The following is a 23,590-nucleotide window of genomic DNA, read 5'->3' as shown; positions in this document are numbered from 1 at the left end:
GCTTTGGCGATGCCAAAGACTTATAGATATACTTAAAAATTTGAACATTGAATGTAGAACTTTAGAGGATCTTTCTAAAAAAATTTACGGCTCATGATTTTGACCTATGAGTAGAAAGTTATGACTTCTACAAGTAGATGCAAATTTTAATATAGATTTTTATAGTTTTTATAGTTATTAGAGTTTATTTTCTAATTAATTAGTTTTTGTACTTTTCATTTTAATTTCCAAGGTATAATGGTGACCCTTGGGATCCATAAAACTTGTATAAACTCTATTTTCAAAATGAATGGATCACTTTTTGGCTTGCAAAAAAAAACATCTAATGTTGCATATTAATTGCTTTCAATTAATTCACAATACCACAAGTTCTAAATCAAGTATTGTAATATGAATTCCTAATTAATATCACTTACTTATGAATGTACACTACCTATTGCTTCATATCAAACTGTGACAACCATTATTATAAGAAAAATCTACTAGATATAGATAATCCTCCTAATGAGTCTCTTTGTCCATAACATACATCCTCAAGATATCCTCCAGAACCTGATTGACTCTCTTTATTTGACCATCTGTCTCAAGGTGATATGTTGAGCTGAAGTTCAATTGTGCTCCAAGATCATGCTGTAAAGATATCCAAAATGTGGAAATGGATACAAGATCCCCATCCAAAATGATCTTTTGGGGAATGCCATACAATCTCACAATGTTATGCATAAAGATATTGGCTACTAAAGTTGTTGTGTGAGATTATCTCATTCGTGAGAATTGTGCCACCTTAGTCAATTGATCAACGATGACCATGATAGCAGCATGTTGACGAGTAGTCATAGAAATTCCACAATTAAGTCCATAGAGATTATATCCCACTTCCATGAAGGAATGAGATTAGGTTGTAAAAGCTCTGAAGGATGCTATGCTCTGCCTTAATCCTCTTGCACTCAAGACACCTAGCCACAAAATCAACGATATCATGATTCATCCTTGTCCAAAAGTGTAATCATCGTAAGTTTGCATGCATCTTCTTGAAACTAGGATGTGTCAAGTAAGGTGCAAGATGGGCCACAAATAGGATTAATATATGAAGCTCATCAAATAGTGGTACGTAAATCCTCCCTATATAATGTAAAAGGTTATTTGAATCTAGGATATAACTTGGAAATATGCCCTCTAAAGATCTACTTGAATCTATCTCAAGGTTTACTTCGTGAAACTAAGTATCTGTAGGAAGTGCTTGAAGTGTACAACTTATCAAATCCACACTAAGAGTTAATGATAATGTCTCATGTCTCCTGCAACTCAACATGTTAGCTACCACATTCTCCTTTCCTTGAATATACTTCACCTCAAATTCATACTCACATAAAAACTCAATCCATTGCCTCTGCCTAGCATTCCAATTAGGTTGCATAAAGATATACTACAAATTGTGATGGTCTCTATGAAGCTCAAAATGATGCCCCAACAAGAAGTGTCTCCATATGACTAGAGCATGAACAACTGCAACTAGATCAAGATCATGTGTGGGATAGTTCAACTTGTTGGTGCTAAAAATTGAAGGCCCAATTTTGAACACCGTTGAAGAAATTGAGTCCTATAAAAGCTTTTAAATGCGCATGTACCTGGCTATACCTTTGAGAATTTTGAGGTGTTTAATGTTTCTAACACCTTTAATTTAGTGCATCTATGTGTTCCATGAAGTTAAATTTCCATTTTGAGTCATTCTATGAAGTCCCACTTTGAGCAAATTCCAAATCTGCATATTTACTTAAGTGTCAAACAACGACAGGAGGCTATGTTTGTCATAGAATATCTCATGCCCATAAATGTTTCATGACTTGCCGGTTTGGAAGTCTCTAGTGCCCATACTTGAGAGCCTATGTTTCATATTTTGAGTTGTTTCAAGTCTGTTTGACTAGGTTTTGAATCCCTCAAAGTTGCTCATTTAATGTTGTCATGCTGATACAAATTGCACAAAATTCTGGGACGCCCTATTTGACAAGTTATAATTTTGACCCAGTTGACCAAAATGTAAATTTTCTTTTGCATTGTATTGTAGAGGTCAGAGACTTTCTACATTTCAAGTTTGAGTTTATGATGAATCTGCTTGATCAGTTTTCAAATGCAATTTCTATCTTTTTACTGGTGTCAGCATTTGTAGATTTGTCGAAACCCCTATTCGTGATGTCACAACTTGAAATCTGTGGTTGGTAAGATAAAATGGATTGTATCACTATGTTTTCCTCTAAAAATACTCTAAGTGTACCATTTTTAAAGTAATGATGAATCCATTTGCACACTTTTCCAGGTCAATTCTATTTGCAAAAAATTGCTTTTCTGCCATTGTTTCCAATTGTCAAATTCTGAGTAGCCCACTTTGAACGCTTTCCATTTGCACCTAGTTATTCATCATGAGCCCAAATTGAAGACTTAAAATGTACTCATGAAAAAGAACTAATGCCCCAATTTTCATCTTCCCAAGTGTCAGTTTGCCTGTTTTTGAAGCCGATTTTGAATGCAATTTGTTATTTTCTGACATGATTTCTTGTAGGCAGTTCTAAAAGGTCAAATTTGACAGAAAATATCTTTTGACTTTGAATTCTTCATGAGATGAGATTTGACATGGTACTAGTATGCAGAGCAAGAAGTTAGTTTGCCAATTTTCAGAGCTCGATCAGGTGTTCTGATCAATTTTTAAGGCCTGTCAATGGACCTCTTGGCACAATTTTGACAGGTGGTAGAGAGTGATGAAATGAGTTTTTAACAGTCAGTCAGTGATCACATTTGATTCAAATTAGTTTGAGATGATTAGTGGGTTAGTTTGATGGTTTAGATGTTTGAAAACAATTTTTTTTTTAGCTAGACCCACTTTGGGACCTGACTGATTCCATTAAATTAGTGAAGTGTCATGGTGACTGAATTATTTTGATTAAACTATTGAAATTAAAATGTTATGTAACCAACATTGTGGATAAAAGCAATACTCGAGATGGAAAATGAAAGGGAAGTATACTTATGTTCTTCTCCAGTCCAGGGAAATAGATAATGTGAAACCTAAAATGAAACTTCATGGAAAGCGGTAGGATGAATTAGGAAAATTTGATAAATATGGGAGACTAATGAGAAGAGACAACAATGATAGTGAATTAGATGATATACCTCCTACTAAAAAATTTTAGAGGAATTCTAGTTGGAGTTCTTGAAAGTTTTCCAGTGAACAAAGAGCTACTTTTTGAGAATTGAACTGCTAGACTTCTTTAAGGTCAAGATTATAAGTGATGACTTGGGCATTATTAAGAAAGTTTATTGTCTAAAGATGAAGGGTGGAAAATAGCTTGATAACCATATGAGGTCAAAGCCTAGACAATAGTAGGAACCTTGGATGATTAAGAAATATTATCTTTCAAAGAAGGCAAACCTCTACACTTTACATTTGGGGAGAATGACTAACCATTTAAAGTATAAGTTTTAAATGTTCAACCTCCAAGAAATTAACAATCCAAAAATAATAGGCTAACAATGAATACAGGCTTGTGGTAGGAGGTCGAGTATGAACAAACTTTTAGTTATGATCATTCATTTTTTTTACACATGGATTAAAATCCCAAGTTGCAAGGATTGTTTTATGCTCCCAACTATGGAATAAAGGGCAATGCAAAACAAAGACTACACACATAAAAAAAGAAGCAACCACTTGTGGAAAAGGAGAGGTGCAGATCCAAAGCAAAATTACAAATCATTAAAAAATGTAGTCAAAGCCAATCACAAAAGAAGTCAGTGCATTGGAATCAAAGCTACACACATGCATGAAGAAGATAAAGGTTGATTCAAAGGAGGAACCTCCCATGGCTAAGTAAGACAAAACACTCCATGCCCAAGAAGAAACTAACAACGAGGAAGAAGTACACAAATTTATAAAAGCTGCTTTGAAAATCATAGAGCAAATGATATAGGGAATCAACTCCATGTTGAATGGGCAGAAGGTGAATGCCAAGAGGAAAGAATATACAGAGAATAATTCACGTAGAGGAGCTATGGCAACTTGCAAGTGGCAACAACATGAAGAGGGATCCCCATGATTAAATAGAAGGTAGGCCAGTCCAAAACGTGGAGCAAATAAGAAGAAAGCACCCGAAAAAAGAAAAGGCCCCCAGTTCAAGAGATATACACATTCAAAATGGATAGGAAGCCAATTGAAGAGGCTCCCATCCCCATGCTTTCAGCATGATGCAGCTCTCATGGCTAACAGTGAGCCCACGTAGCATTAAATGTTTAGTAAGTAGCAAAAGAAAATACACATGAAGAGGAGCCATAACCACAAATGCCATAAAAAGAAAAGGGAAAGGGTGTGGATCAGAGGAGAAGAAAATGTGGGCCTCCTCATCTTTTATGCCCATAATAGATATGAAACCATCAAAGTCGTAATAAGAAAGGGAACATTAGTATATGAAAAAATTTGTAGTCAAATTAAGGAAGCCGTCTTGAGGCAGTAAAGAGGCATGTGAACTGAGGAAAGCCCATGCAAAGGCGATAGTACAAAAAGGATCCTCACATGTATGAGAAAAGACGTCTCCAGTTCATTGAAGCCATGCAATAAAAATGGATTTATAGTTAAGTCACGTAATCCCACATTGGTTGGGGAATGGGAGTTTTAAGTATTTAAATACAACTTCTTACAAAGCATACAATGTCTTATGACATGTGCCATTTGTGAACGCCATGTTGTGTTGTGTGGGACCTGTAGTTGACTTGGATGTGATAGATGGAGGTGATGATGTCACATATTTTAGATGAAGATGCATGTGAGTTGACATGGCACCAAGAACATAAATGCATCTAGATTTTACCGCGTGTTGGCATCATGTGGTGGGCGCAAGCCTGCAAGATGAAGGTGTCTGGGAGATAAATATTGTGAAAATGTAGGATGCCATCACTTGGTAGCGAGTCTCAGCTGGTCACGAGGTGGTGCCAAAGGTGCAGTTCAAGATGGATTCACCAGATGTCGCCACGTGTCAGATTCAACGGATGACACAAGCCCGCTTGATGAAGATGCACACCAGTTAAATAGTACGAGATTGCAGGAGGTTGACATGTGGCATCAGGGCTGAAATAGATGGTGACATGGTAGATGATGTAGATCGAGTAGCCAATCAGATGGCACCATGTGGTACTCGGTCAACCTTGAGTTGACCCCAAAATTGAAGGGGGTGAGGGGAAAAGAAATGATTTTAAAGTCTCATTTAAAAATTGGTTTCCACATTAGATTTTTTTTTAATAATCAAAAGGGAATTTAATCTAAAGCTCTAACTTTACATTATTTTAAAATTTTCAAATTTTAATTATTTTGAAGTTGTAGACCTGAGCTTTGTAATAGGGGGGCATTTTCAAACTGGCTTTTAGGGGGTTTCTGGTAGGCTAAATATGCAATGTTATATATCGCCAGAATCGTGAGAAGACAAACTTTCCTATTATGGAGTTCATTTTTGCATAGGAATTCACTTGTTCGAGATATAGCCAAAAATGTAAAATTTGGGCCTTCTCAATGAAATGAGTGAAAATTGGAAATACAGTTATAGGTTTGGTAAAAATACTTGGTAAAAGACCTATTAGATCAATTTTGAGGATATTATACCATTCTGGTATAATTTGGCTCCAATTTTTAGTTAGAGAGCAAAAAGTGATCAAGGATTTGATTGATTAGTTACAGAGAGAGATAAGAGAGATTCTTTTCACTACAAATAAATGGGATTTCAAGTGGACACATGTTAGATGCAGAGAAAATTTGGGAGTTCTTTCTTTCCTATATCATTCTTGTTCTTTCTCATTGTACAGGTTCCCATTTTTCACTGTGAGACCATTGTTTGTTGGAAATCTTTAGTCCTTCTCTGAGACCACTTTATTTGATCTAGATCTGTGATTCCACCTTCATTATTCAACATTTTCTCTTATATAAATAGCAATTGTAGAGATAATACAGATAGTTCAGATCTGTTAGGTTTTTCATGTTTTTGATTTCATGTATTTGATTGTATTGTTTCAAGGAAATGAATACAAGTGAGCTAGAATTCCATTAGTTTCATTCTGATTGTCATCTCTTGTCTCAATAATTTGCAATCTTATGTGGTCTAGGAGCAAAGATCTAAGATCCATTTGCATCCCTTTGAAGTTGTATGTCAAATAGGTTTTGCTGTTGGGACAAGGACCAAGTAAATGCTTGATGTGTTTGACATGATTGTTGGTTATGTTGAGAAGGATATTTCATGAGAATGAGGTCTAAATGAATGCCAATGTCTGAATCACAAGGCGACTAGATAGATTTGATGTTTGGGTATATGAAATATGTCTTGATATCATAGATATATGTATTGAATCCATGAAATTGCCCACTACTACATTTGACCTCAATTTTTGACCATTAATTAAAAAGGTAAATGTTGGTCGGATTATAGAAGGAAAAATTTTATTTTTCTTAAATCTAAGCCCGTGTTGGTCAAAATTTTGACCAACACAGGCTTAACTTCAAAATCAAAAATCATTTTAAATGGAGTGCGCGGGAAGGAGCTGGACCTGGAGCATGGTGTAGGGGTTTCCTTGAGTTTTTCTAAAATATTTAGAATCTCTACACTTGAATTCCTTCACAACATATTGTGATGCAGTTACTCCACATGCCAGATGCTCAGGATGTTGTGGGTGTTCACATGGAGCTCATGTTGTGTCTTGGTCTGCCTATAGGCTAGATGAGAGCAATTTGCAGGGATCGGGGCAAAATCTTGTCACATTCTTGTGCTACAGGATCAATGACTCTATGCTAAACTATAATTCCTTTTGATGGGCCCTTTGACTATATTCATGGAAAGCAAGGTATCACATTTGTTATGCAAGATACAGGGGATGAATGCATTGGTAAGCTAAAGATTTTATTTTTACCATTAATGGGTATCCTCTAGTAAGAAAGGCAATAGAAACAGTGGATGAAGATCAAGCACAAACTTTAAGCTTATACTTCTATGCTTGGACGCATAATGCCTTCAAAATGATTGAAAAGGAAAGTTTTGCTATGAATTATCTAATATCAGACTACAAACTTCTTTCACTTGACTAAGTAGTAGTCTGAAGATGTAGACTGCAAGAAAACAATACTATCTATTATACAAATAGAACTTTACACAACACTTAAATTAATTTTTGCAATTTTTCTTGTATACAATGAAAGTTCTCTGAATTGCTTCCATTTAGCGAGGTTGAATGTTCTTTGTGTTTGAGATAGGTAGTAATATCTATGAATAACCTGATCAACATAGTTGTATAAAGGCTTTTACACTTCATATGTTTACAAACTTGTTATGTATCCATGATGTTTTGTTTGTTGTCTTTGGCTCTTCTATTGGTTACATAGTTTGTCTCAGGTTGTCAAGGTTCATTTTATTAATCTTCTTAGAAGAGGTCAGTTAAATATTATTCTATTTCTAAACCATTATTCAAAACCTTTTATTTTGCAAGCCACCATTTTTTTTGCAAACCTAGCTGCAAAACAAATTGGTTTGGAAAATCATTTCATTCTTGGCCTTCCCCTATAGTAGAAGTCTACTAGTTTTGCTTTAAAAATATATGTGGTTGCAATAGATTTATCCATAATACAATTTTTTTATAAATATTATACATTTTTCGTTTAGCTTTATTAAGCCCAAGATCCATTGGAATCGTAAATGCTCTATTATGTGGCTGGTCAAGCTTATGATAGGTTTTCAAGACGAAATGTTTCATTGGGGTCTTAGCTGTGCAAGATTGGAAATTATTAAGATTAATTCTATTAAATTATATTGCCATAGTGGGTTGGAGATGGACATCAGAAAGTTCAATAAATTTTAAGATGGACTATTTTAACCATATGCCATGATGCTAGGAATTGAAAAATCTTTGCTAATATTGGAAATTGGATGACAACCTACAAAAGAGTTAGTAACTAATGAAGAAATAAGTAATTTAAATGCCCATACATGTTCAAGGTAGTTTGGGGGAGTAAATAGGAATTAAAAAAGAAGTCCTCAATTGCTAAAAGGGGTTGTAGAAAGGATCCAATCAAGGATGCTCTCTTGGAAAACAAAATTAAAGACTATTTTACATAGATGATGAGCAAGGCATAAGATTATTTCAAGTGACCAACGTGTGTTTGGGTAGATTTTTGGAGATATTTTTGTGTGGTGAGTGGGAATTACAAATCTTAAAGATGATAATATGGTATATGTTGAGAGAGATGAGGTTTGCAAATCTAGAAGTTCAAATACTATTTTATAGTGCAAGGGATGGAATGCTATTTTAAATGGTTCTCAAAATTATTGTCTAAAAGTATTAGCTTGAATCATAGTTGGTGGAAAAGATGCCAACATGATTTGAAATTATTGTACAAAGGTTTAGATAAGGTGGAAATGGTGATTTCCTAAACATAATTGAAAAATACTAGAAGAAAAAGACATTACAATTGGTTTATTTGTTATGGTCAAGGATTTGTTTTTTAAAATGTAGAGAATGTTAGTATCATGTTTGTATGTTTTGAATTTTAATTTGGCTGGTAGTTGACCCTCAATGTTGGTTGGGAGAGAAAATGTTGAGAAGTGACAAGGTGCCTTAGCAACAATTGACCTTTAAAATCTATTAGGAGGAGAGAATTTTGAGGATTATAAAGTGCTTAATAGATCTTGCAAGGGTAGATGTTTCATGTAGATATTTTACAGATCTGTTGCTATTTATTTAATATACAATTGTGGAGAAATTTTTAGATTATCTACTTTTTTTTTTTTGATGTTTTCTTACAAGTAAGAAACATTACTTGATTAAAAAATTCACAATGTATTTTAGACTCCTGTGGTTCTTCTTGATATGAACATTCCATCTGGCCTGACTTTTCTTTTAGCAAGTTGTTAATTGCAAGCTATGGTAAGGTGGCAAAGATCTTTGAATTGTATTAACTTGAATATTTTGTTTTTTTGGGTCAAAATATCCAGATCAAGACCCCATCATTCCACACATGAACTTATTGGAGGGTGTTAGACTAGTGACATATAGTGGTAATTAGAAAAAGCAATATGTATAGTAGCAAGCATTCGCTTTGAGTGTAATTATTCTAAATTCTCTTGTAGGATCATGATGTGCTATTTTTAAAACGTTTTGATCTATTGAAATAAGTTAAACTAAGCTATTTTACATACAATTATGGTCATATAAATCATTCTCATCAACCTTTCCTTTTGTGATCCGTGTACAAATACACATAACTGGATTGGCCTATTCATAATAAAGACAAGAACAAGAAGTTGTCCATTGCTCTCATTGAATCAATGAGGGAAGTCATTCAAAATGTTAGGTAGGTGACATGTCAAGAAAAAAATTGATTACGTTAGATTAGATTTTTTAGATGAACCAAAGCCCCAAAAATTTGGGAGGTTGCAAGTTCTAAAAAAAGTAGACAAGTATTGCATATGCTGGTGGATTAAGGTGGTTTTATTATGCTTTTCTCTATTGGCACTTGTATCTGCTTTCATCATCTAGAGAATGCCAATTCTAATTGACTAGGTTTTGACATGTTTTAAATCCTTGTGCTTTTCTTTCGAGATCTATAAAATTAACTTTTCATTTTCTTTTCATCATTGATAAATTTGGTATACCATCCAGCTTAATTGAGATGGCATTATTTTTCGAGTATGTGTTATGATAGTTTTTTGACTTATCCACTGCAATTGACACTTTTTCTTGACATAATTTAGTTTTAGATGGAAAATAATATGAGAATAAGCCAGAGGGAGGGAAGCATTGACATTTCTCTATGTGTGTTAATGGGAATTCACATTCATGTATGCTTGTAGTCATTTCTACCTATTTGGCTAAAAATGATTGTGAGTCACTATCATTTTCTAGGTGGTTTGTATATATTTGAAAGTTTTGGATAAGTAGATGGAGGAGCAAGATATCTATAGTTTAGAATGCTTCACATCTTTTGCTAGAGTTTATGATCATTTTTTTGTAACTAGCCAGACTGGAATTAATTTTTTTCCTACACATTAGTGTTGGAAGACAAATTACATGGATGTTGCCTTTCTTTGCTCTAAAAAAGAAACTCCTTCTCATAAAAGTCTTATGTTGTTCCTTGTTGTAGGTGATTATACCAATCTTGGATTGGGAAGCAATGACTTTTAGTGTGAAAGCACTTGTATTTGTGCTTATTGGGTCAATGGGTTTGTTTCCTATTTTTCTGCTATCTTCTACACCTTCAATGTGGCTAGTTGGAATGACATTTGGATACAACATTGGATTCCTGATAATAATGGAAGGAACCAGTATTGGCATGTTGATGCATGATGCCACTGATGTTCGAATATTTATGCTTGGATAGAGTTCATTGCGAAGGAGTATTTTCAGCAGCAAACAGTTGTTCCGACTAGGTGTTGGAAAAGAAGAAAGAAGGAAATATATCGGCATCAGATACTTGTTCCAGCTATGTGTTGGAGGAAAAGAAAAAAAAAAACTTTCAACAGTGGCTACTTCATTTTGTGAATCCATATTCACAAAATTTTTTCCTACCATGGGAGTCGGATGCAGGAGCATCATGCATCAGCAAAAAAAAATGTGGAAGATTTGCATGTTGGTTTTCTCGTCCTATTGAGGTGGAAGCTTGTGGTGAAGATGAAGATGGTTGTATATCTTTCTTTTGGCATTAAAGTGTGGGACACACTTTTCTATCTACCAAGGGAGTCTGATGCAGGAGCATCTTACATGGGAAAATTAAATTATTAGAAAAAAAAAAAGAGAGAAAAAAAAAAGGAAAAAAAAAAGAAGAAAAAACAAAAAAAAAAAAAAAAAAATTGTGGAGGAGAGAGAAACTGACGAAAATTAGAGGAGAAATAATAAAAAAAATAAAAAGGAGAAAAGAAAGGAAAAGGAGATTTCTATTTTCGAGGCACATAGGTGGCATAAAAAAAAAAAATAATAATAATAATAATAAAAATAGTTGTCATTCCATTAATCGAGGTGTATAGGTGGCAATTTAGAAGTTTGTGGAAAGATCCTTAAATCATGTATTTAATGTTTGTTGGGTGCTTAGTTGTATTTGGGTGGGAATTTAATATTTATTTAAAGGTGGTTGTATTTACCTTTTATCCCACATTGGTTGTGTTTGTAATGTCTTGGGTTAGAAGTGCCTATTTAAGAAAGGCCTATTATCATTTGTAATCAAGTTCAAGGAATAGAAGCTCTTCAAGACAAGCTCTTCAAGTAGAAGCTCTTCGGATGTAATTTCTTGTAGAAGCTCTTAGCGAGCAATCTCTCTTATATTGTAAGAATTTGGAGTTTTTCTATTTGGAGAATATTCTAATGAATTTCAAGTATTAATGGAAGTTTTATGAAGTATTTTGTTATCTCTCTTGTCTCCATATTGTTGCATTTTGGGTTGTGAGTTGGTACGGGTGGTGTGGCCCGTCATCAGCTGATGTAGGAGCATCTTACATGGGAAAATTAAATTTTTAGAAAAAAAAAAAGAGGGAAAAAAAAAAAAGAAAATAAAAGAAAATAAAATAAAATAAAATAAAATTGTGGAGGAGAGAGAAAGTGACGAAAATTAGAGGAGAAATAATAAAAAAATAAAAAGGAGAAAAGAAAGGAAAAGGAGATTTCTATTTTCGAGGCGCATAGGTGGCGTAAAAAGAAAAATAATAAAAATAGTTGTCATTCCATTAATCAAGGTGTATAGGTGGCAATTTAGAAGTTTGTGAAAAAATCCTTAAATCATGTATTTAATATTTGTTGGGTGCTTAGTTGTATTTGGGTGGGAATTTAATATTTATTTAAAGGTAGTTGTATTTACCTTTTATCCCACATTGGTTGTGTTTGTAATGTCTTGGGTTAAAAGTGCCTATTTAAGAAAGGCCTATTATCATTTGTAATCAAGTTCAAGAAGTTCAAGAAATGGAAGCTCTTCTAATGGAAGTTGGAGAAATAGAAGCTCTTCAAGTGTAACCTCTTCTAGTTGGAAGTTCTTAGTGAGGAATCTCTCTTATATTGTAAGAATTTGGAGTCCTTTCATTTGGAGAATATTTTAATGAATTTCAAGTATTAATGGAAGTTTTATGAAGCATTTTGTCATCTCTCTTGTCTCCATATTGTTGAATTTTTGGTTGTGAGTTGGTACGGGTGGTGTGGCCCGTCATCAGTGGTATCAGAGCAGGAGTTCCTGAGCGTGCGGACAGATCGCTGAACGTGAGGCAGTTTGCACCAGGACCTTGAGTTGGGTGAAGTTTGTGAAGAAGTTCTTGATTGTGTAGACAGAGCGCCGACTGTGAGGCAGTTTGCACGAGGTTCTTGTTTTGGACGAGATTTTTCTTCTGAAGACTTGATTATGGAGAAGAGAAAGAAGAAGATGACTTTTGTGATTGGATGGATTTTGAGGATTCCTCGACTTGAGAAATTTAGAGCAAGAAATCAACAATCATTGCTAGTTGATTTGCAGAAGCAAGTGAATGAATTAGAAGCTGAGTTGCGGAAACGAAGAGCATGTCACCAGAAAAGAGATGTTGATAATTATTTGGATGTGGAAAAGGAAGATGATCCAGTGGAAGAGCAAGCGGATGAAGAGAAAATTATTTGCGAACCAGAAGTTGAAGAAGATGAAATAGAAGAGGAAGAGCATGAAGATAACCAGATTTGTATGCCAAAAGTAGATGAAGGTGATTGGAAGACTAAAACAATGGAGGAAGAGTATAGTGCCTTAGTTGGAGATCAAGCAAGTGGAGTAGTTACGTCCATTGTTGACGACATAAAAGAGGCAAGTGAAGATGAAGATGTCAAACAGGTAAATTCTTGTGAATCATGGGATGTTGTCTTTGATATGAGTTTAAAAGATATTGATGATTTTTTGCATGAGGATCTTGTTAGTTATGTGTGGTATGCAAAGGAAGATTGGTATGGTGTTGCTGGATTTATTACAGGTGTGATTAATTCAACAAGATTGAATGAGGATGAGAGTTATACTTGGATAGAGTTCATTGCAGATAAGAGATTTCAGCAGCAAACACTTGTTCCAACCACGTGTTGGAAAAGAAGAAAGAAGGAAAAATATTGGCATCGGATACTTGTTCCAGCTATATGTTGGAGGAAGAGAAAAAAAAAAAATGTCAACAGTGCCTACTTCATTTTGTGAATCCATATTCACAAAATTTTTCCTACCATGGGAGTCGGATGCAGGAGCATCATGCATCAGCAAAAAAAAAGGTGGAAGATTTGCATGTTGGTTTTCTTGTCCTGTTGAGGTGGAAGCTTGTGGTGAAGATGAAGTTGGTTGTATATCTTTCTTTTGGCGTTAAAGTGTGGGACACACTTTTCTATCTAGCAAGGGAGTCTGATGCAAGAGCATCTTACATGGGAAAATTAAATTTTTAGAAAAAATAAAAGAGAGGGAAAAAAAAAAAGAAAAGAAAAAAGAAAAAAATAAAATAAAATAAAATTGTGGAGGAGAGAGAAAGTGACAAAAATTAGAGGAGAAATAATAAAAAAATAAAAAGGAGAAAAGAAAAGAAAAGGAGATTTCTATTTTCGAGGCGCATAGGTGGCGTAAAAAGAAAAATAATAAAAATAGTTGTCATTCCATTAATCAAGGTGTATAGGTGGCAATTTAGAAGTTTGTGAAAAAATCCTTAAATCATGTATTTAATATTTGTTGGGTGCTTAGTTGTATTTGGGTGGGAATTTAATATTTATTTAAAGGTAGTTGTATTTACCTTTTATCCAACATTGGTTGTGTTTGTAATGTCTTGGGTTAAAAGTGCCTATTTAAGAAAGGCCTATTATCATTTGTAATCAAGTTCAAGAAGTTCAAGAAATGGAAGCTCTTCTAATGGATGCTTTATGAAGCATTTTTTTTGTCATCTCTCTATCTCCATCTTGTTGCATTTTTTGGTTGTGAATTGGTACGGGTGGTGGCCCGTCATTAGAATTCTTACAATATAAGAATTCTTCAACATAGCTGGAACAAGTATCTGATGCCGATATATTTTCTTCTTTAATCAAAAAAAAAAGGAAAAAAAAAGAAGAAAAAAAAAAAAAAAAAAAAATTGTGGAGGAGAGAGAAACTGACGAAAATTAGAGGAGAAATAATAAAAAAAATAAAAAGGAGAAAAGAAAGGAAAAGGAGATTTCTATTTTCGAGGCGCATAGGTGGCGTAAAAAATAATAATAATAATAATAATAATAAAAATAGTTGTCATTCCATTAATTGAGGTGTATAGGTGGCAATTTAGAAGTTTGTGGAAAGATCCTTAAATCATGTATTTAATGTTTGTTGGGTGCTTAGTTGTATTTGGGTGGGAATTTAATATTTATTTAAAGGTAGTTGTATTTACCTTTTATCCCACATTGGTTGTGTTTGTAATGTCTTGGGTTAGAAGTGCCTATTTAAGAAAGGCCTATTATCATTTGTAATCAAGTTCAAGGAATAGAAGCTCTTCAAGACAAGCTCTTCAAGTAGAAGCTCTTCGGATGTAATTTCTTGTAGAAGCTCTTAGCGAGCAATCTCTCTTATATTGTAAGAATTTGGAGTTTTTCCATTTGGAGAATATTCTAATGAATTTCAAGTAGTAATGAAAGTTTTATGAAGCATTTTGTCATCTCTCTTGTCTCCATATAATTGCATTTTGGGTTGTGAGTTGGTACGGGTGGTGTGGCCCGTCATCAGTGGTATCAGAGCATACATTTATCAGTGGTATCAGAGCATACATTTGTCAGTGGTAGTAGAGTAGTACGTCATCAGTGGTATTAGAGCAAGAGTTCCTGAGTGTGCGGACAGATCGCCGAACGTGAGGCAATTTGCACCAGGACCTTGAGTTGGGTGAAGTTTGTGAAGAAGTTCTTGATTGTGTAGACAGAGTGCCGACTGTGAGGCAGTTTGCACGAGGTTCTTGTGTTGCATGAGATTTGTCTTCTGAAGACTTGATTATGGAGAAGAGAAAGAAGAAGATGAATTTTGTGATTGGATGGATTCTGAGGATTCCTCGACTTGAGAAATTTAGAGCAAGAAATCAACAATCATTGCTAGTTGATTTGTAGAAGCAAGTGAATGAATTAGAAGCTGAGTTGCAGATTCGAAGAGCATGTCACCAGAAAAGAGATGTTGATAATTCTTTGGATGTGGAAAAGGAAGATGATCCAGTGGAAGAGCAAGCGGATGAAGAGAAAATTATTTGCGAACCAGAAGTTGAAGAAGATGAAAGAGAAGAGGAAGAGCATGAAGATAACCAGATTTGTATGCCAAAAGTAGATGAAGGTGATTGGAAGACTAAAAAAATGGAGGAAGAGTATAGTGCCTTAGTTGAAGATCAAGCAAGTGGAGTAGTTACGTGCATTGTTGACGACATAAAAGAGGCAAGCAAAGATGAAGATGTCAAACAGGTAAATTCTTATGAATCATGGGATGTTGTCTTTGATATGAGTTTAAAAGATATTGATGATTTTTTGCATGAGGATCTTGTTCGTGATGTGTGGTATGCAAAGGAAGATTGGTATGGTGTTGCTGGATTTATTACAGGTGTGATTAATTCAACAAGATTGGATGAGGATGAGATTTATGCTTGGATAGAGTTCATTGCAAAGGAGAAATTTCAGCATCAGATACTTGTTCCAGCTATGTGTTGGAGGAAGAGAAAAAAGTTATGTCAACAATGGCTACTTCATTTTGTGACTCCATACTCACAAAATTTTTCCTACCATGAGAGTCGGATGCAGGAGCATCATGCATCAGCAAAAAAAAAAAGAGGTGGAAGATTTGCATGTTGTTTTTCTTGTCCCTATTGAGGTGGAAGCTTGTGGTGAAGATGAAGATGGTTCTATATCTCTCTTTTGACATCAAAGTGTGGGACACACTTTTCTATCTAGCAAGGGAGTTTGATGCAGGAGCATCTTGCATGGGAAAATTAAATTATTAGAAAAAAAAAAAAAAAAAAAAAGAGAAAAAAAAAAAGTTAAAAAAAAAAAAAATAAATAAAATTTGTGGAGGAGAGAGAAAGTGATGAAAATAGAAGGAAAAATAAGTTAAAAATAAAATAAGGGAGAAAGGAGAAAAGAGGAATTTCTATTTTCAAGATGCATAGGTGGCGTAAATAGAAAAATAATAAAAATAGTTGTTATTCCATTAATCGAGGTGTGTAGGTGGCATCTTAGAAGTTTGAGGAAATTTCCTTAAATCATGCATTTAATATTTGTTGTGATCCACAAAAGAAATGTAATTTTCTAATTGGGCCACATAGTGGTGCTTAGTTGTATTTAGGTGGAAATTCTAGAAGGTTGTAGATATTGTAGAAGGTTGTGGAGATTCTAGAATGTTGTGGATAAATCATGCCTTGGGTGGTAAGTGCCTATTTAAGAAAGACCTATTATCATTTGTAATAAAGTTCAAGAAGTTGAAGAAATGGAAGCTCTTCTAATGGAAGTTGGAGAAATAGAAGCTCTTCAAGACAAGCTCTTCAAGTAGAAGCTCTTCGGATGTAATTTCTTGTAGAAGCTCTTGGTGAGCAATCTCTCTTATATTGTAAGAATTTGGAGTTTTTCCATTTGGAGAATATTCTAATGAATTTTAAGTAGTAATGAAAGTTTTATGAAGCATTTTGTCATCTCTCTTGTCTCCATATAATTGCATTTTTGGTTGTGAGTTGGTACGGGTGGTGTGGCCCGTCATCAGTGGTATAATATGCCAACATTAGAATGACTACATTAGAATATAAAAAAAAAATGCAAAAAATAAATAAATATTCGAACTAATGTATTCAAACTAATTTTGGCATATAAAAATATTATATCTATCCAAGCATAAATATTCGAACTAATGTAGTCATTCTAATGTTGGCATATTATATCTATTTTATATTAGAATAAAAATGCATTTTTGATTTCTATTTTCAAGGTGCATGGGTGGCATAAATAGAAAATAATAAAAATAGTTGTCATTCCATTAATCGAGGTGTGTAGGTGGCAAGTTCCTTAAATCATGCATTTAATATTTGTTGGGTGCTTAGTTGTATTTGGGTGGGAATTTAATATTTATTTAAAGGTAGTTGTATTTACCTTTTATCCCACATTGCTTGTGTTTGTAATGTCTTGGGTTAGAAGTGCCTATTTAAGCAAGGCTTATAATCGTTTGTAATCAAGTTCAAGAAATGGAAGCTCTTCTAATGGAAGTTGGAGAAATGGAAGCTCTTCTAATGGAAGTTCGAGAAATAGAAGTTCTTGAATTGTAAGATCTTCAAATGTAATCTCTTCTAGTGGATTTCAAATATTAATGGATGCTTTATGAAGCATTTTTTTTGTCATCTCTCTATCTCCATCTTGTTGCATTTTTGGTTGTGAGTTGGTATGGGTGGTGTGGCCCCTCATCAGATATTTACTTCAGGTTCGTAAGTCTTGTCATCTTTATGTTCTTCCTCTTCTCGTTCATCTTCTTCAACTTTAGGTTCACAAATAATATCCTCTACATCCTCTTGCTCTTCTTTTGTACCACATGTCTCATACTCCACTGGATCCTCCTTCTTTTTCGCATCCAAGGAATTATCAACATCTCTTTTCTGGTGACATACTCCTCGTTTCCGCAACTCAGCTTCTAATTCATTCACTTGCTTCTGCAAATCAACTAGCAATGATTGTTGATTTCTTGCTCAAAATTTCTCAAGTCGAGGAATCCTCAGAATCCATCCAATCACAAAAGTCATCTTCGTCTATCTCTTCTCCATAATCAAGTCTTCAGAAGAAAAATCTTGTCCAAAACAAGAACCTCATGCAAACTGCCTCACAGTCGGCGCTCTGTCTACACAATCAAGAACTTCTTCACAAACTTCACCCAACTCAAGGTCCTGGTGCAAACTGCCTCACGTTCGGCGATCTGTCCGCACACTCAGGAACTCCCGCTCTGATACCACTGATGACGGGCCACACCACCCGTACCAACTCACAACCAAAAATGCAATAATATGGAGACAAGAGAGATGCCAAAATGCTTCATAAAAATTCCATTAATACTTGAAATTTATTAGAAGAGATTGCATACAAAGAGCTTTACTACAAGAGCTTACACTTGAAGAGCTTCTATTTCTCCAACTTCCATTAGAAGAGCTTCCATTTCTTGAACTTCTTGAACTTCTTGAACTTGATTACAAATGATAATAGGCCTTTCTTAAATAGGCACTTCTAACCCAAGACATTACAAACACAACCAATGTGGGATAAAAGGTAAATACAACTACCTTTAAATAAATATTAAATTCCCATCCAAATACAACTAAGCACCCAACAAATATTAAATGCATGATTTAAGGAACTTGCCACCTACACACTTTGATTAATGGAATGACAACTATTTTTATTATTTTCTATTTATGTCACCCATGCACCTTGAAAATAGAGATTCCTCTTTTCTCCACTTTTCCTATTTTCTATTTTAAATTATTTTTCTTCCATTTTCGTCACTTTCTCTCTCCTCCACAAATTTTTTTTTTTTCTTTTTCCCTTTTTTTTTCTCTCTCTTTTTTTTTTTTTTTTTCTAATAATTTAATTTTTCCATGCAAGATGCTCCTGCATCAGACTCCCCAGGTCCGAAAAGATGTGCTAATAGCTGGAAGAACATCTTTCGGGATTCAGTACATAAATCCCAAACTGGTTCTTCACATATATGTCCTCCAAATCTTCAACTTGCACACTCTTTCCCTTGTTTTTCTTCTTCTCCTTTACATCCACCATAGGTGTTCTATAGATTTGCTTCCCATGCTGATTTTCAATCTTCTCAAAATTTGCCAACTCAACTCGACTGCCAACACTCAAGTTTCTCCTACCAAGTGCTTCATTCTGCAAAGGAATCAAGGAAAACTTCCTACGACCTTTCTCAATAGTAAACACATTCCTAACACAATCATGCATAGCCCTACAATCATACTGCCAAGGTCTACCAAGTAACACATGACAACTGTTCATATCCACAATATCGCACAATACTTGATCCTTATACTGCCCAATCTGAAAATCAACAAGACATTGCTCTCTCACTTCCAAAGCATGCTCACCTTGCAACCAACCAATTCTATAAGGACAAGGATGTCTCAATCTCTTCAAACTAAGTTTTTGAACCATCTCCTCAGCAACAAGGTTATCAGTACTACCACTATCTATAATCACCTTGCAAACTTTCCCACCAGACTTACAACAAGTTTTGAACAAACTAGTCCTCTGACAAGAATCCAATGTCTTATTACCCATTAGTACTCGCCGAGCCAACAAAATTTCTCCTTCCTCAGGCTGATTTTCCTGGACTTCAACCTCATTCACAATAGTAGCTGTCCTACCAATAGAACATTCAAAAGATCTATGCCCTTCTTGACCACACTTGAAACAATTACCTCTGAATACACCTCCACCTGTTCTTCTTCTTTGTTCAATAGGTTTTGGTTCACCTTCTACTTTTGGTTTAGCTTGTACCGAACTATCTTGCTTCTCCTTCCCTCGGGAACTACCTTGATTCTTCCTCTTTAGCTTCTCCTCTGCTCTCAAAGCATACTGATAAGCATCCTCAACTGTGGAAATATTCAACATACCAACCTCATCTTGAATATTGAATCTCAAACCATTAATATACCGTGCTACCTTCTCCTTTGACAATTCTCTATGCCCAGACCGAATAGTCAACTTGTAGAACTCCTCAGTGTAATCCTTCACAGTCATATCCTTCTGTTTTAGATTCTGCAACCTCTTAAACAATTCAAGTTCATAATCAGCCGGAATGAACTTTGCCTTTAACTTGGTCACCATCAATTTCCATCTAGTGATCTTCATTTCACCTTCCTCTTCTCTGTCTCTTTGCAGTTCCTTCCACCAAAGAGCAGCATGTCCCTTCAACTTAGTTTGTGCCAACCTTACTCTCAATGGATCTTCAATACCCTCAAGCTCAAAGTAGTCCTCTAATTCACCAATCCAATCAATTAGGTCTTCAGGATTCAAAGTACCTAAAAAATTAGAAATCTCCATCTTATGCTTCAACTTCAACTGAGATCCAGGTCGAGCAAACTGACTAGCCCTAATTCCAATAGGTCTCTCCTCATGATCACTTCTATCCTCACTAGTAGCTTCAAAGTCTTCAGCAACTTTGTCATATCTGTCTTCAGTACCCACATGCCTAGGTACACCACCCAAAACACTCACAATTTCAGCAATCATGTCACTCTTTATCAATGCAATTTCTGATTTGACCTCTGCTCTTATCTTCTCTAAAATTCTTTCTTCCATCGCTTCACTAAGGTCATCATTTTCCTTGGGGTCCAATCTTCTTGGAAGCATCTTCCAAAAATTTAGCAAACCCTAAACAAATCCACCAATCTAAAAGATCAATCAACCAAAAGATCAACCTTCTTTGCAAATCCTGGTGTAAACTGCCTCACGTTCGACGATCTGTCCACACACTCAGGAACTCCCGCTCTGATACCACTTGATAGAGGGCCACACCACCCTTACTCACTCACAATCAAGAAAGCAACAATATGGAGACCAATAAAAAAAATGCTTCATAAGAAATTTTATTATACTTGAAGATCCTTACAACACCCACAAGATGATATCAAGCTTCTCCTTGAGCTTCTCCTTCCACAACTTCTACTTCTCAAGTTTCTACTCCTCGAGCTTCTATTTCTTGAACTTGATTACAAATGATAATAAGCCTTCCTTAAATAGGCACTTCTAACCCAAGACATTACAAACACAACCAATGTGGGATAAAAGGTAAATACAACTACCTTTAAATAAATATTAAATTCCCACCCAAATACAACTAAGCACCCAACAAATATTAAATACATGATTTATCCAAAATCTTCTAGAATTTCCACCTACACACCTCGATTAATGGAATGACAACTATTTTTATTATTTTCTATTTACGCCACCCATGCACCTTGAAAATAGAAATTCCTCTTTTCTCCTTTTTCCCTTATTTTATTTTTAAATTATTTTTTCTTCTATTTTCGTCACTTTCTCTCTCCTCCAGATATTTTGTATCTGATGACGGGCCACACCACCCGTACCAACTCACAACCAAAAATGCAACAATATGGAGACAAGAGAGATGACAAAATGCTTCATAAAAGTTCCATTAATACTTGAAATTCATTAAAATATTCTCCAAATGAAAGGACTCCAAATTCTTACAATATAAGAGAGATTCCTCACTAAGAACTTCCAACTAGAAGAGCTTACACTTGAAGAGCTTCTATTTCTCCAACTTCCATTAGAAGAGCTTCCATTTCTTGAACTTCTTGAACTTCTTGAACTTGATTACAAATGATAATAGGCCTTTCTTAAATAGGCACTTCTAACCCAAGACATTACAAACACAACCAATGTGGGATAAAAGGTAAATACAACTACCTTTAAATAAATATTAAATTCCCATCCAAATACAACTAAGCACCCAACAAATATTAAATGCATGATTTAAGGAACTTGCCACCTACACACCTCGATTAATGGAATGACAACTATTTTTATTATTTTCTATTTATGTCACCCATGCACCTTGAAAATAGAGATTCCTCTTTTCTCCACTTTTCCTATTTTCTATTTTTAATTATTTTCCTTCCATTTTCGTCACTTTCTCTCTTCTCGACAAATTTTTTTTTTTTTCCCTTTTTTTTTCTCTCTCTTTTTTTTTTTTTTTTCTTTTTTTTCTAATAATTTAATTTTTCCATGCAAGATGCTCCTGCATCAGACTCCCTTGGTAGATAGAAAAGTGTGTCCCACACTTTGATGTCAAAAGAAAGATATAGAACCATCTTCATCTTCACCACAAGCTTCCACCTCAACAGGACAAGAAAACCAACATGCAAATCTTCCACATTTTTTTTTTTTGCTGATGCATGATGCTTCTGCATCCGACTCCCATGGTAGGAAAAAATTTTGTGAGTATGGATTCACAAAATGAAGTAGCCACTGTTCACATTTTTTTTTCTCTTCCTCCAACACATAGCTGGAACAAGTATCCGATGTTGATATATTTCCTTCTTTCTTCTTTTCCAACACCTAGCTGGAACAAGTGTTTGTTGCTGAAATCTCTCTTCCTCATCCAATCTTGTTGAATTAATCACACCTGTAATAAACCCAGCAACACCATACCAATCTTCCTTTGCATACCATACATCACGAACAAGATCCTCATGCAAACCATCATTAGTATCTTTCAAAATCACCTCAAATTCAACATCATATAATATATAAGAATTTACCTCTTTGACATATTCATCTTTTCTTGCCTCTTTCATGCATGTAACTACTTCACTTGTTGGATCTCCAACTAAGGCACTATACTTCTCCTCCATTGCTGCAATCTTCAAATCATCTTGATCTACTTCAGGTTCGTAAGTCTTGTCATCGTTATGTTCTTCCTCTTCTCGTTCATCTTCTTCAACTTTAAGTTCACAAATAATATCCTCTACATCCTCTTGCTCTTCTTTTGTACCACATGTCTCATACTCCACTGGATCCTCCTTCTTTTCCGCATCCAAGGAATTATCAACATCTCTTTTCTGGTGACATACTCCTCGTTTCCGCAACTCAGCTTCTAATTCATTCACTTGCTTCTGCAAATCAACAAGAACCTCGTGCAAACTGCCTCACAGTCGGCACTCTATCTACACAATCAAGAACTTCTTCACAAACTTCACCCAACTCAAGGTCTTGGTGCAAACTGTCTCACGTTCGGCGATCTGTCCGCACACTCAGGAACTCCCGCTCTGATACCACTGATGACGGGCCACACCACCCATACCAACTCACAACAAAAAATGCAACAATATGGAGACAAGAGAGATGACAAAATGCTTCATAAAACTTCCATTAATACTTGAAATTCATTAAAATATTCTCCAAATGAAAGGACTCCAAATTCTTACAATATAAGAGAGATTCCTCACTAAGAACTTCCAACTAGAAGAGCTTACACTTGAAGAGCTTCTATTTCTCCAACTTCCATTAGAAGAGCTTCCATTTCTTGAACTTCTTGAATTTCTTGAACTTGATTACAAATGATAATAGGCCTTTCTTAAATAGGCACTTCTAACCCAAGACATTACAAACACAACCAATGTGGGATAAAAGGTAAATACAACTACTTTTAAATAAATATTAAATTCCCATCCAAATACAACTAAGCACCCAACAAATATTAAATGCATGATTTAAGGAACTTGCCACCTACACAGCTCGATTAATGGAATGACAACTATTTTTTATTATTTTCTATTTATGTCACCTTCCATTTCTTGAAGTTCTTGAACTTGATTACAAATGATAATAGGCCTTTCTTAAATAGGCACTTTTAACCCAAGACATTACAAACACAACCAATGTGGGATAAAAGGTGAATACAACTACCTTTAAATAAATATTAAATTCCCACCCAAATACAACTAAGTACCCAACAAATATTAAATACATGATTTAAGGATCTTTCCACAAACTTCTAAATTGCCACCTATACACCTTGATTAATGGAATGAGAACTATTTTTATTATTTTTATTTTT

At 34.8% G+C, this 23,590-nt stretch overlaps 1 pseudogene; it reads left to right on the top strand.

Annotated features, from left to right (window-relative positions):
- The window catches only part of LOC149527868 (uncharacterized), a 31,335-nt pseudogene that overhangs the window by 3,776 nt on the left and 3,969 nt on the right, over window positions 1–23,590 (top strand).

Source organism: Cupressus sempervirens, unplaced genomic scaffold (genome assembly GCF_028749045.1).
Source record: "Cupressus sempervirens isolate cs-2001-9-10 unplaced genomic scaffold, ASM2874904v1 CseChr00s100001_01, whole genome shotgun sequence".
Classification (NCBI taxonomy): domain Eukaryota; kingdom Viridiplantae; phylum Streptophyta; class Pinopsida; order Cupressales; family Cupressaceae; genus Cupressus; species Cupressus sempervirens.
The sequence above is the reverse complement of the archived record's forward strand: the minus strand, read 5'-3'. Positions and strand labels throughout refer to the sequence as shown.